Source organism: Cervus canadensis, chromosome 29 (assembly GCF_019320065.1).
Source record: "Cervus canadensis isolate Bull #8, Minnesota chromosome 29, ASM1932006v1, whole genome shotgun sequence".
Taxonomy (NCBI): domain Eukaryota; kingdom Metazoa; phylum Chordata; class Mammalia; order Artiodactyla; family Cervidae; genus Cervus; species Cervus canadensis.
The window spans coordinates 33,975,271-33,986,202 of NC_057414.1; positions in this window are offsets into that span (position 1 = coordinate 33,975,271).

Sequence of the window (10,932 nt, forward strand, 5' to 3'; positions counted from 1 at the left end):
TCCCCGTTACCGTGCTCAGACGAAGTGATTTTCACAAACATGATCTTATTCAACCCTGGTTAACCCAGGGCTTCAATCACTCTTTTAACCTCAGGTTTCAACATCGTACAATCCCAGAAAATTGAGCTCAGGTTTAACAAGACAGCAGCCCTAATCCCCCCGCCCCTAATATGAATGACAACTAGCTCTTGAACAGATCTTGAACCTTCGGACCTTCAGGGGGCAGTTACCCTGTCCGTGACATCTACCTTGCTACGTTGTTTTGAAGATTAAGGGGAATTTACATGTAAAACAGCACACTAGAATTTAAACGGATAAAAGTATTAACGACGATCAAAGAGGCAAAATTGCTAAACTATTAGCTAACCAAGAAAAAGGTACAACTAAGTAAAAGATTCGAGAGTAGAAAACACTGACGGGAGATGAGGAGGAGGTAAAAATCATTCAACGATATCCTCTTTACTGTTATGTATTTTAAAAACTGGAAACAAAGTTTGGGAAATCTTGGGAAAACATGTCTTTAGAATTTCAAGACAGTTGACTACCTTGTAAGCAACTTGATGACTAGCCAATGGCTTGTTCCTCCATGGACTCCTGTGCAAGCTGTCGTTAAACATTTGTTGAATTTAACTGAAAAGAAAGCATATTTTGGGCTGGATGAGGCAGACCTTAACATTTATAGTGAGAGGTGCTGACTCATCACTGGATATAGACATGCGGAAGTCAGTGGCCTTAGGAAATTTTTTTTAACTTTTTATTTTATTGACATTTTAAAATTTTATTTTTGTGCGGGGTCTTCGCTGCTGTGCACAAATTTTCTCTAGCTGCAGAGAGCGGGGGCTACTCTCTACTTGAAGTGTACCTGCTTCTTACTGTGGTGGCTTTTCTTGTTGCCTCAAGGCATGTGGGTATCTTCCTGGACCAGGGACTGAACCCGTGTCTACTGCATTGGCAGGCAGATTCTTAACCTCTGGACCACCAGGAAAAGTCCCACAACTTTTTATTTTATATTGGGGTAGAGCCAATTAACAATGTTGTGATAGTTTCAGCAAAGGGACTCAGCCATACATATAGCATGTTACCCTTCTCCCCCAAACTCCTCCCCTCCCATCTAGGCTACCACATAACATTGAGCAGAGTTCCCTGTGCTGTATAGTAGGTGCCTTAGGAAAGATTCTGTTGGTTAAGAGACCCACTTTTAGGTCTGGTGTGGTGAGTAGACAATGCCAGAAGGGGACAGATCCACTGCCCCTGGAGAGAACTTATCCTGTTCTCAGATTTAATATGATTGCATCCTCTCTGATGGATTGGGAGCATCACAGCTGAGGCCTGGCGACCCTAAATGTTGCCAAGGAACCCAAAAAGGGAGCTTGCCGTGAGAAATGGGGCTGTCTGGACTAGAGAGCCCAACTTAGCCTCATGGACTTGGAGAAATTGTCTAAAACTTAGATTGCACAAAAAATCGCTGAGTAAACACAACCCCAGTGATTTTTTATTCAGAAGGTTTGGAACGAGCCTTAGGAGTCTGCCTTTTATATAAATGTTTAAATTAAATTTGCATACAGTAGAATTCTCTCCTTTCGGTATTGAATATGTTGTTGTTTAGTCAGTAAGTCATGTCCATATGTACTGTGTACCAATCACCATTGTAAATAATGAAGATGGAATGGGGAACCAAAAACAAAATGGAGCCCCTGCTCTCATGGAGCTTACATTCTGGTAGAGGCAACAGAAGAAAATTGATAAATGAGTAATTTCAGGTAACAATAAGTGCTTTGAAGAAAATAAAAGCAGAAAAATGCAAAGGAAAGAAAAACGCTGGCAGTTTAAATAGAGGTGTCAAAGATATCTTTTCTAAGATGTTAACATTTGAGCTGAGACTTGATTGATGAAAAACAAAAAAAGCCTGCCACGCTAAGGTCCTGGAGAACATTCCAGGCTGAGAGCAGCAAATTTAAGGGCATGATAGGGAAAGAAAAGTTTGCACATACTAATTCTTCCACTGAATGAATATTCACCAGATGCTTCTGATAAGTCAGACACTGTCCTAGGTGCTTTGAGATTTGTCAACATTATGAACAAAAGGAAAAACAACCCATAAAAATCCCTGCCTTTATGGAGCTTTTATGCTAACACACTGAAAAATACAATAAGGCCTGAGTTGATGGAACACAGGTCAAGGAATATAGTGATTCAAAAAAACCTTGGGGGCTGGGGATCCTTCCCTGGTGGCTCAGTGGTAAAGAATGCCTGACAATGCAGGCAATAAGGATTTAATCCCTGGGTCAGGAAGATCCCACATGCCAAGGAACAGCTGAGCCCATGGGCCTAGAGCCCATGCTCCGCACCAAGAAACCACTGCAGTGAGAAGCCTGCACGCCACAACTAGAGAGTAGCCCCTGCTCTCCGTAACTAGCAAAAGCCCACAATAAGCAACAAACATCCAGCACAGCAAAAATAAATAAATACATCTTAAAAAAAAAAACCAAAAACCTGGGAAAACAGGCAAAGGCCAGATCATATGTGGTTTTCAAGGCTATGATATAGAAGATTGTATTTAATTTAAAGTAGTTGGGGGTTCTAAGCAAAGATGTGATACATTATTTTGTTTTGTTTTAATGGTAACTCAGACTGCTCAAGGAAGCTTATCATGGTGGGGAAGGGAATGAATCAGGAGAAAAGGATAGTAAGTGTCTGTTGCAATATGATTTAAACAGGAAATGATGGTGATCTGGACTAAAACAGTAGTGAAAGTGGGGAGAAAAGTACCAGTCAGTTTAGTTCAGTCGCTCAGTCCTGTCCGACTCTTTCTGATCCCATGGACTGCAGTACACCAGGCTTCCCTGTCCATCACCAACTCCCAGAGCCTACTCAAACTCACGTTCATTGAGTCAGTGATACCATCCAACCGTCTCATCCTCTGTTTCCCCTTCTCCTCCCACCTTCAATCTTTCCCAGGATCAGGGTCTTTTCAAATGAGTCAGTTCTTCACATCAGGTGGCCAAAGTATTGGAGTTTCAGTTTCAGCATCAGTCCTCCCAGTGAAGTCATCTGTGTATCTGAGGTTATTGGTATTTCTCCTGGCAATCTTGATTCCCACTTGTGCTTCATTCAGCCCGGCATTTTGCATGATGTACTCTGCATGTAAGTTAAATAAGCAGGGTGACAATATACAGCCTTGATGTACTCCTTTCCCAATTTGGAACCAGTATGTTGTTCCATGTCTGGTTCTAACTATTGCTTCTGACCTGCACACAGGTTTCTCAGGAGGCAGGTAAGGTGGTCTGGTATTCCCATCTCTTGAAGAATTTTCCACAGTTTGTGGTGATCCACACAGTCAAAGACTTTGGTATAGTCAATAAAGCAGAAATAGATGTTTTTCTAGAACTCTCTTGCTTTTTTGATGATCCAATGGATGTTGGCAATTTGATCTCTGATTCCTTTGCCTTTTCTAAATCCAGCTTGAACATCTGGAAGTTCATGGTTCATATACTATTGAAGCCTGGCTTGAAAAATTTTGAACATTATTTTGCTGGCATGTGAGATGAGTTCAATTGTGCAGTAGTTTGGGCATTGCCTTTCTTTGGGATTGGAATGAAAACTGATCTTTTCCAGTTCTGTGGCCACTGCTGAGTTTTCCAAATTTGCGGGCATATTGAGTGCATCGCTTTCTCAGCATCATCTTTTAGGATTTGAAATAGCTCAACTGGAATTCCATCACCTCCACTAGCTTTGTTCGTGGTGATGCTTCCTAAGGCCCACTTTACTTCACATTCCAGGATGTCTGGCTGTAGGTGAATGATCACACCATCGTGATTATCTGGATCATGAAGATCTTTTTTGTACAGTTCTTTTGTGTATTCTTGCCACCTCTTCTTAATATCTTCTGCTTCTGTTAGGTGCATACCACTTCTGTCCTTTAGTGTGCCCATATTTGCATGAAATATTCCCTTGGTATCTCTAATTTTCTTAAAGAAATCTCTAGTCTTTCCCATTCTATTGTTTTCCTCTATTTCTTTGCACTGATCGCTGAGGAAGGCTTTCTTATCTCTCCTTGCTGTTCTTTGGAACTCTGCATTCAAATGGGCATCTTTCCTTTTCTCCTTTTCTTTTCAATTCTCTTCTTTTCACGGCTATTTGTAAGGCCTCCTCAGACAGCCTTTTTGCTTTTTTGCATTTCTTTTCCATGAGGATGGTCTTGATCCCTGTCTCCTGTACAGTGTCACGAACCTCCGTCCATAGTTCATCAGGCACTCTATCAGATCTAATCCCTTGAATCTATTTGTCACTTACACTGTATAATCGTAAGGGATTTGATTTAGGTCATACCTGAATGGTCTAGTGGTTTTCCCTACTTTCTTCAATTTAACTCTGAATTTTGCAATAACGAGTTCATGATCTGAGCCACAGTCAGCTCCCGGTCTTGTTTTTGCTAACTGTATATAGCTTTTCTATCTTTGGCTGCAAAGAATATAATCAATCTGATTTTGGTATTGACCATCTGGTGATGTCCATGTGTAGAATCTTCTCTTGTGTTGTTGGAAGAGGGTGTTTGCTGTGACCAGTGCATTCTCTTGGCAAAACTCTATTAGCCTTTGCCCTGGTTCATTCTGTACTCAAGGTCAAATTTGCCTGTTACTCCAGATGTTTCTTGACTTCCTACTTTTGCATTCCAGTTCCCTATAATGAAAAGGACATCTTTTTTTCCCATATAGGCCATTAATTACAGAGTATTGAGTAGAATTCCCTGTGCTATACAGTAGGTCCTTGTTAGTCATCTATTTTATATATAGTAGTTTGTATCTGCTAATCCCAGTTTCTAATTTATCCCTCCCCCCCATAAATGGTTGTTCAATACACAGGATTCCATGAAGTCTAATAAGATGAGATCATCTAATGAGGATTAGACAAGGGAGAGGGTGTTTATAGAGGAAACAAAAGGGTCCAGGATTAAACTTTGGGGAGCTGCTGAATTCAGAGGTGAGAGACAGGAACCAACCAAAGAGGTGAGAGGGGAACCAACCAAAGAGATCATGAAGGCCAGTAAGACAGAACAGATGAGGGTGGAGTCTGAGAAGCCAAGGGAAGAGAGTACTTGAAAAAGTGTATAGTCATCAGATGCAGCTAATGATGCTGAGAGGTAAAGAAAGATGAAAACAGATAACCAGAAAGATGGAGAGGAAACAGCTGATCATTTGTCAATAGCAGCTTCAGGGAAGGGTTAGGAACTGTAGTAGGAATCTTCTGAAGAAAGAGTGGGAGGTGAAGAGTGACATCTGCTGCCAATAGTATAGCAGATAAGATAGGCCAGTATAAACAACCGTTAATCAAAGGGTTTCCCTGGTGGCTCAGTGGTAAAGAATCTGCCTACCAATGCAGGAGACAAAGATTTGATCCCTGATCCAGGATGATCCCACCTGACCCCGTGGCACAACTACTGACTCAGTGTTCTAGAGCCTAGGAGCTGAAACTACTAAGCCCACATGCCTCAACTTCTTAATCCTGAGCACCCTAGAGCCCGCGATCTGAAACAAGAGAAGCCATTGTGATGCCTGGGCATCGCAACTAGACAGTAGCCCCCGCTTCCACAGCTAGAGAAAAGCCCTCACAGCAACAAAGACCCAGCATGCCAAAAATAAAATTCAGTAAATAAAATTTTAAAAAGAAAAATGACTAAAATGCTGTAAATGCTGTTTGAAAAAGAATTTTTTTTTTAATGCATTACAGACCTGCATTAAAAAAAAGAGAGTGAGGACTCTACAAAGGTTAAAAACAAAGTCCATGAGTAAAAAAGGGAAAGCTCATCATTTCAGAAGAAAACTGATCAGAAGGAAAGGAATGCTAGAAGAAGAACAACCGTTTGGCAGCAAACATAACAATTATTTAAATTTTTTTCAAGCAAAAATGACAAATGGAAAAGTACTTCCCATCCAACATTGTTCCTTCAAGAAAACATTTTATGAATGTAGCTCAGTTTGAAGACTTTGGACCATAACTTAGATTTCAGTATGAGGGAGCCTGTGTGAGCAAGAATAATTATGAATATAATGATCCTGATATGGTTCCTCCTACGTGTAGTGATCTCATTGAGGGTTTCAGGCAGTGATCCAGGAAGATCCCACGTGCCCATATACCACAATTATTGAGCCTGTCCTCTAGAACCGGGGAGTCAGAACTACTGACTCCATGTGTAGAAACTGCATTGTGGGAAGACTCTTCTCAGAAATACAATGTCAACAGATACCTGAGAATGAATACCAAAGAGAAACATTCCAATGTAAGGAATGTTGGGAATTTATACTGGAGGAACACTCACGAATATAATGAGTGTGGGAAAACCTTTAGCCGGAAGAAATACCTCAGAGACCAGGAGAAAATGCATACTGGAGACTGTGCGTTCAGGCATGCGCTGAGTGAGGTAAGTGTCTCTCACTCACTCTTTCAAGTGTTCTGTTGAATCTCATTCCTCATTCTATATTTCAGAATCCACATAAGGAGGAAATTATATAAAAATGATGAAGGTGGAAAAGCCTTCAGCTGTCATAGAAAAATTCATGCTCAGCTTTCTAAGGAGACACCTTGTAAATGTGTGGGAAAACTTGTATTCGAATGTCATCTCTCCTTCAATCAAAGAGGGCATGTGGAGAGACCCTGTGAGTATAAAGAGAGTGGGCAATCCCCACGTCCGTAGCAAATCTCATCTCACAGAGTGTGAGACAGTCCACTCTGGAAAGACTACCCTGAGTGTAAATCAATGTGGAAGTGTCTTTACCCAGAAGGAGTGCCTCATTACAGATCAAAACATTCACGCTGGAAAGGAACTCCGTGAATGTAATGAATGTGAAAAATCTGCAGACAAAAGGGAAAACCTCATTATTCATCAAATGCATGCAAGAGAGAAATCTTATGAATGTGGTAGCGATGAGAAAGCTTTTATTCTGAAGTCAAGCCTTAGTAGGTGCTTGAGAGGTCTTCCTGGAGATAAACCCTATGCATGTCATGAAGATGAGAATGTATTCAATGGCAAGTGAAACATCTCATTTGAGAGATACCCTGTAAATACAGTGAATGTGCAAAAACCTTCAGGCAGAAACTGTGCCACATTAAATACTACAGCATTCGTATAGGCGAAGCACCCTGTGAATGCACTAAGGGTGGAAAGCCTGTGGAATCGCACTGCTTATTGTATGTGAAGAACTCACACAGGTAAGAAACACGAATGTAAAGTGCGTGGAGAAGCCTACTCTCCACACATGAGAACCGATGCTGAAGGCGATGTCCAAAAACATGTGAATGGTAAATATACTGTGGTATATCTGCATGATGGAGTGCTATCCAGCAATAAAAAGAGATAAACTTGGGACTTCCCTGGTGGTCCAATGGCGAAGACTCTGCCTTCCAATACAGTTCTGAGTGGGAGTTCAATCCCTGGTTGGGGAGCTAAGATCCCACATATCTCCTGGCCAAAAATCAAAACATTAAAAAAAAAAAAAAAGAAGCAATATTGTAACAAATTCAATAAAGACTTTTTAAAAAATGGTCCACATCAAAAAATAAATTTGAAAAAGAAATTAACTAAGAAAAACTATTGATACATGAAAGTGTGAAAGTGGGGGTGGAGGGAGGGCGGGTGGAGGGGTCGGGAGGAACGGAAAAAAAAAAGAAAGTGTGAAAGTTTTAGCCGCTCAGTCCTGTCCAACTCTTTGCAACCCCATGGACTATAGCCCACCAGGCTCCTCTGTCCATGGGATCCTCCAGGCAAGAATACTGGAGTGGGTAGCCATTCCTTTCTCCAGGAGATCTTCCTGACCCCGTGATCGAACTCAGTTCTCCCCTTTGCAAGCGGGTTCTTTGTCATCTGAGCCACCAGGGAAGTCCATTGATACAGTCCATCATGTAAATTAATCTTAAAATGCTGAGTGAAGAGCAGACCGAGAAAAAAAAAAAGTACACACTTCATGATTCCGTTTATATAAAATTCTAGACAAGTCAAGCTCACTGTAGCAATAGGAAGCAGATCTGACTGCCTGTGTGTAGGCAGGAGGGGGAGGGGTAACGAAGGAAGCTTCTGAGATGGGTATGTTCACTTTCCCAGTGGTGGTGGTGGAGTCATGGATGTGTACATTTTTCAAAGCTGATTAAGGCACCCGCTTTAAACATGTGCAGTTTAATGGATGTCAGTTATACTTCAGTAAAGCTGTTCAGATTGTGGGGGATTTCTGACAGTTATTGTAAGTCAAGAAATGTTTTAAATTGGTTATGAATTTGAAAAGGAGAATTCAATCTCCATTTGTTTATAGAATGATTAAGACTTACCAAAGCTGCTTAGGTTTTTCAGGTAAACATAACATACACAAAAATACTAAAAGGCTTAAATATAACAATAAAGCAATACAAATCTTCTAAGACAGCCTACAAACACCATCTCTTCTAGGGACATCGGCAACCTTCTTTACCAAGATTTGAAACCAGGGAGCTGTAATGGGGGATAAAATCTGTAATGGAGGGACTTCCCTGGTGGCCCAGTGGCTGAGACTCCACCCTCCCAATGCAGGGGGCCGGGTTTCAGCCCCTGGTCAGGGAACTAGATCCCACATCCCAACTGAGAGGTCACATGCCACAGCTAAAGATCCTACATGCTGCAAGGAAGGTTGAAGATCCTGTGTGCTAAAGCTAAGACCCAGTAAGCCAATATATATGTATGTATGTATAAGGGAGACAATAGGCATATTTTAATTGCATGTAAATAAAAATGTTGGCTAATATACCATAAACAAAGTCAATAAACAATGTGTTAAAATTTTTGCTATACAGAGAACAGAGTAATATCTTATAAATTTGCAAGAATGGGCAAACAGCCCAAAAGTAAAATAGACAAGGTACATTAAGAAAATTTCAAGGAAGACGAGCAAATCCAAATGCTCAAAACTATATAAAACATATTCAATTTACACATCAGGGAATGAAAATTAAATGATTATTTTATATCACTTTATAGTCATCAGAAAAAAATAGAACAGTAGCACCTATTGTTAGAGTGTTTTCATGTAAGGAATAGCAGTGGAGTTGTTCCACTCATTTTGGAAAGTAAGGTATTAATATCAATATTATGTATATATGTGTATACATGTTACAGAAGATACCTACATAATCATTTAACTCAGCAGTCCCCTTTCTGGTATTCTATCTAGAAGGAAAAAAATCACCAGTATAAGGCATTTAATGTAGCATTTTCTGTAATGGCAAAAAAGCTGGAAATAGTCAAACTTTAATGGTACCTTCATGCCATAGTACAGCATGCAGGCATTAAATAGAATGAACTATAGCTATGTCAGTGGGCTTGGAGTAATTTCCAAGAAATATTGTTGAATTAGAATGCAAAGTGAGAAGAGTGTGTTGTATCAGTCAGGACTCATATAGAAAAACAGAACCAGTAGGGACATATATTCAGGGATTTATTGCGGGATTCGCTTTCACACCTATAGGAACTAGCTGTTCTAGTCCAAAATCCACAGGGATGCCCAGGAGGGCAGCCGGAAGGGTTAAAGCTGGCGGTTCCAGCTCTGCTCTTCCAGGCTTTCCGCTGGTTAGATAAGGCCAGCCTGCATAACTGAGTCACTCGCTGGTCATGGGTTGTAATCTCATCTACAAAATACACAACAACACTTAAATCATAACTCAGGACACATATATCTGACATCACATGGGTAATATTTCATTTTTGAAAAACAAATAATGAGAAAAATGCCTGTGTGTTTATGTATTTATGTACATATATATGTATGCAAATATCTGTACAAGTTATATGTACATGGTTGAGCATGGAGAAAAAAATACTGAACAGTTACCTGTGTATATGGGCTAGGCTAATGTACAGTGGATGAGGGATAGAAGTAGCAGGTGGAGAAGAGGAGGAGGCTGCCAAGCAAGAAAAAGACTACAATGTTAAAAGCACACTACTTCCCTGGCAGTCCAATGGTTAAGACTCTGCCTTCCACTTCAGGGGGCATGGGTTCCATCTCTGGTTGGGGAACTAAGGTCCCTTCTGCCATGGGGTGTGGCCAAAAATTTAAAAAAAAAAACTGAGGAAGAGGCTGAAAAAATTTAAAAACATAAAATCCAGGCTATCATGTTATATTTTCATATTTGTGAATTTATATAAGATAATCTATGTGCATAAAATATATAAAGACACTTTAAAATACATATTTAGCAAGTATTCAATAGATAATAAGAGTACTCGTTGTTAATATTCTAAAATATCATAATCAAAGAGAACTATTCTTAAATATCTGTTTTAAAACAGAAAATTACCATGAACTGAATGGCTTGATCCAATAGACACCTGTTCTCTCACAGTCCTGGAGGCTAGAAGGTTGAAGACAAGGTACTGGCAAGGTCAGTTTCACTCTGAAGGCTCTGGGAAAGGATTCTTCCTTGGTTCATCTCAGCTTCTGCTGGGGGCTAACAATCCGTACATTCTTTGGCCTGTAGCATCATCACCTCAATCTCTGCCTCTGCTGTCTCATGATTGTCTTCCCCCTGTGAGTACATGTGTATATCCAAATCTCCTCCTAAGAGGACAACCATTGCTGGATTTAGGGCTCATCTTCATCTGATCACAGCAACAAGTAAGGTCAATATTCACAGGTAACAAAGCTTAGGACTTTAGCATATCTTTTTGTTGTTGTTGTTTAGTCACTAAGTCGTGTCTGACTCTTTGCGACCCCGTGGACTATATCCCGCCAGGTTCCTTTATCCATGGAATTTCCCAGGCAAGAATACTGGAGTGGGTTGCCATTTCTTCTCCAGGGGATCTTCCTGACCCAGGGATCAAACCCCCATCTCCTGCATTGCAGGTGTATTCTTTACCATGGATACAATTCAACCTGCTATAGTATATAACTTATGATAATTGACCACAACATTTTT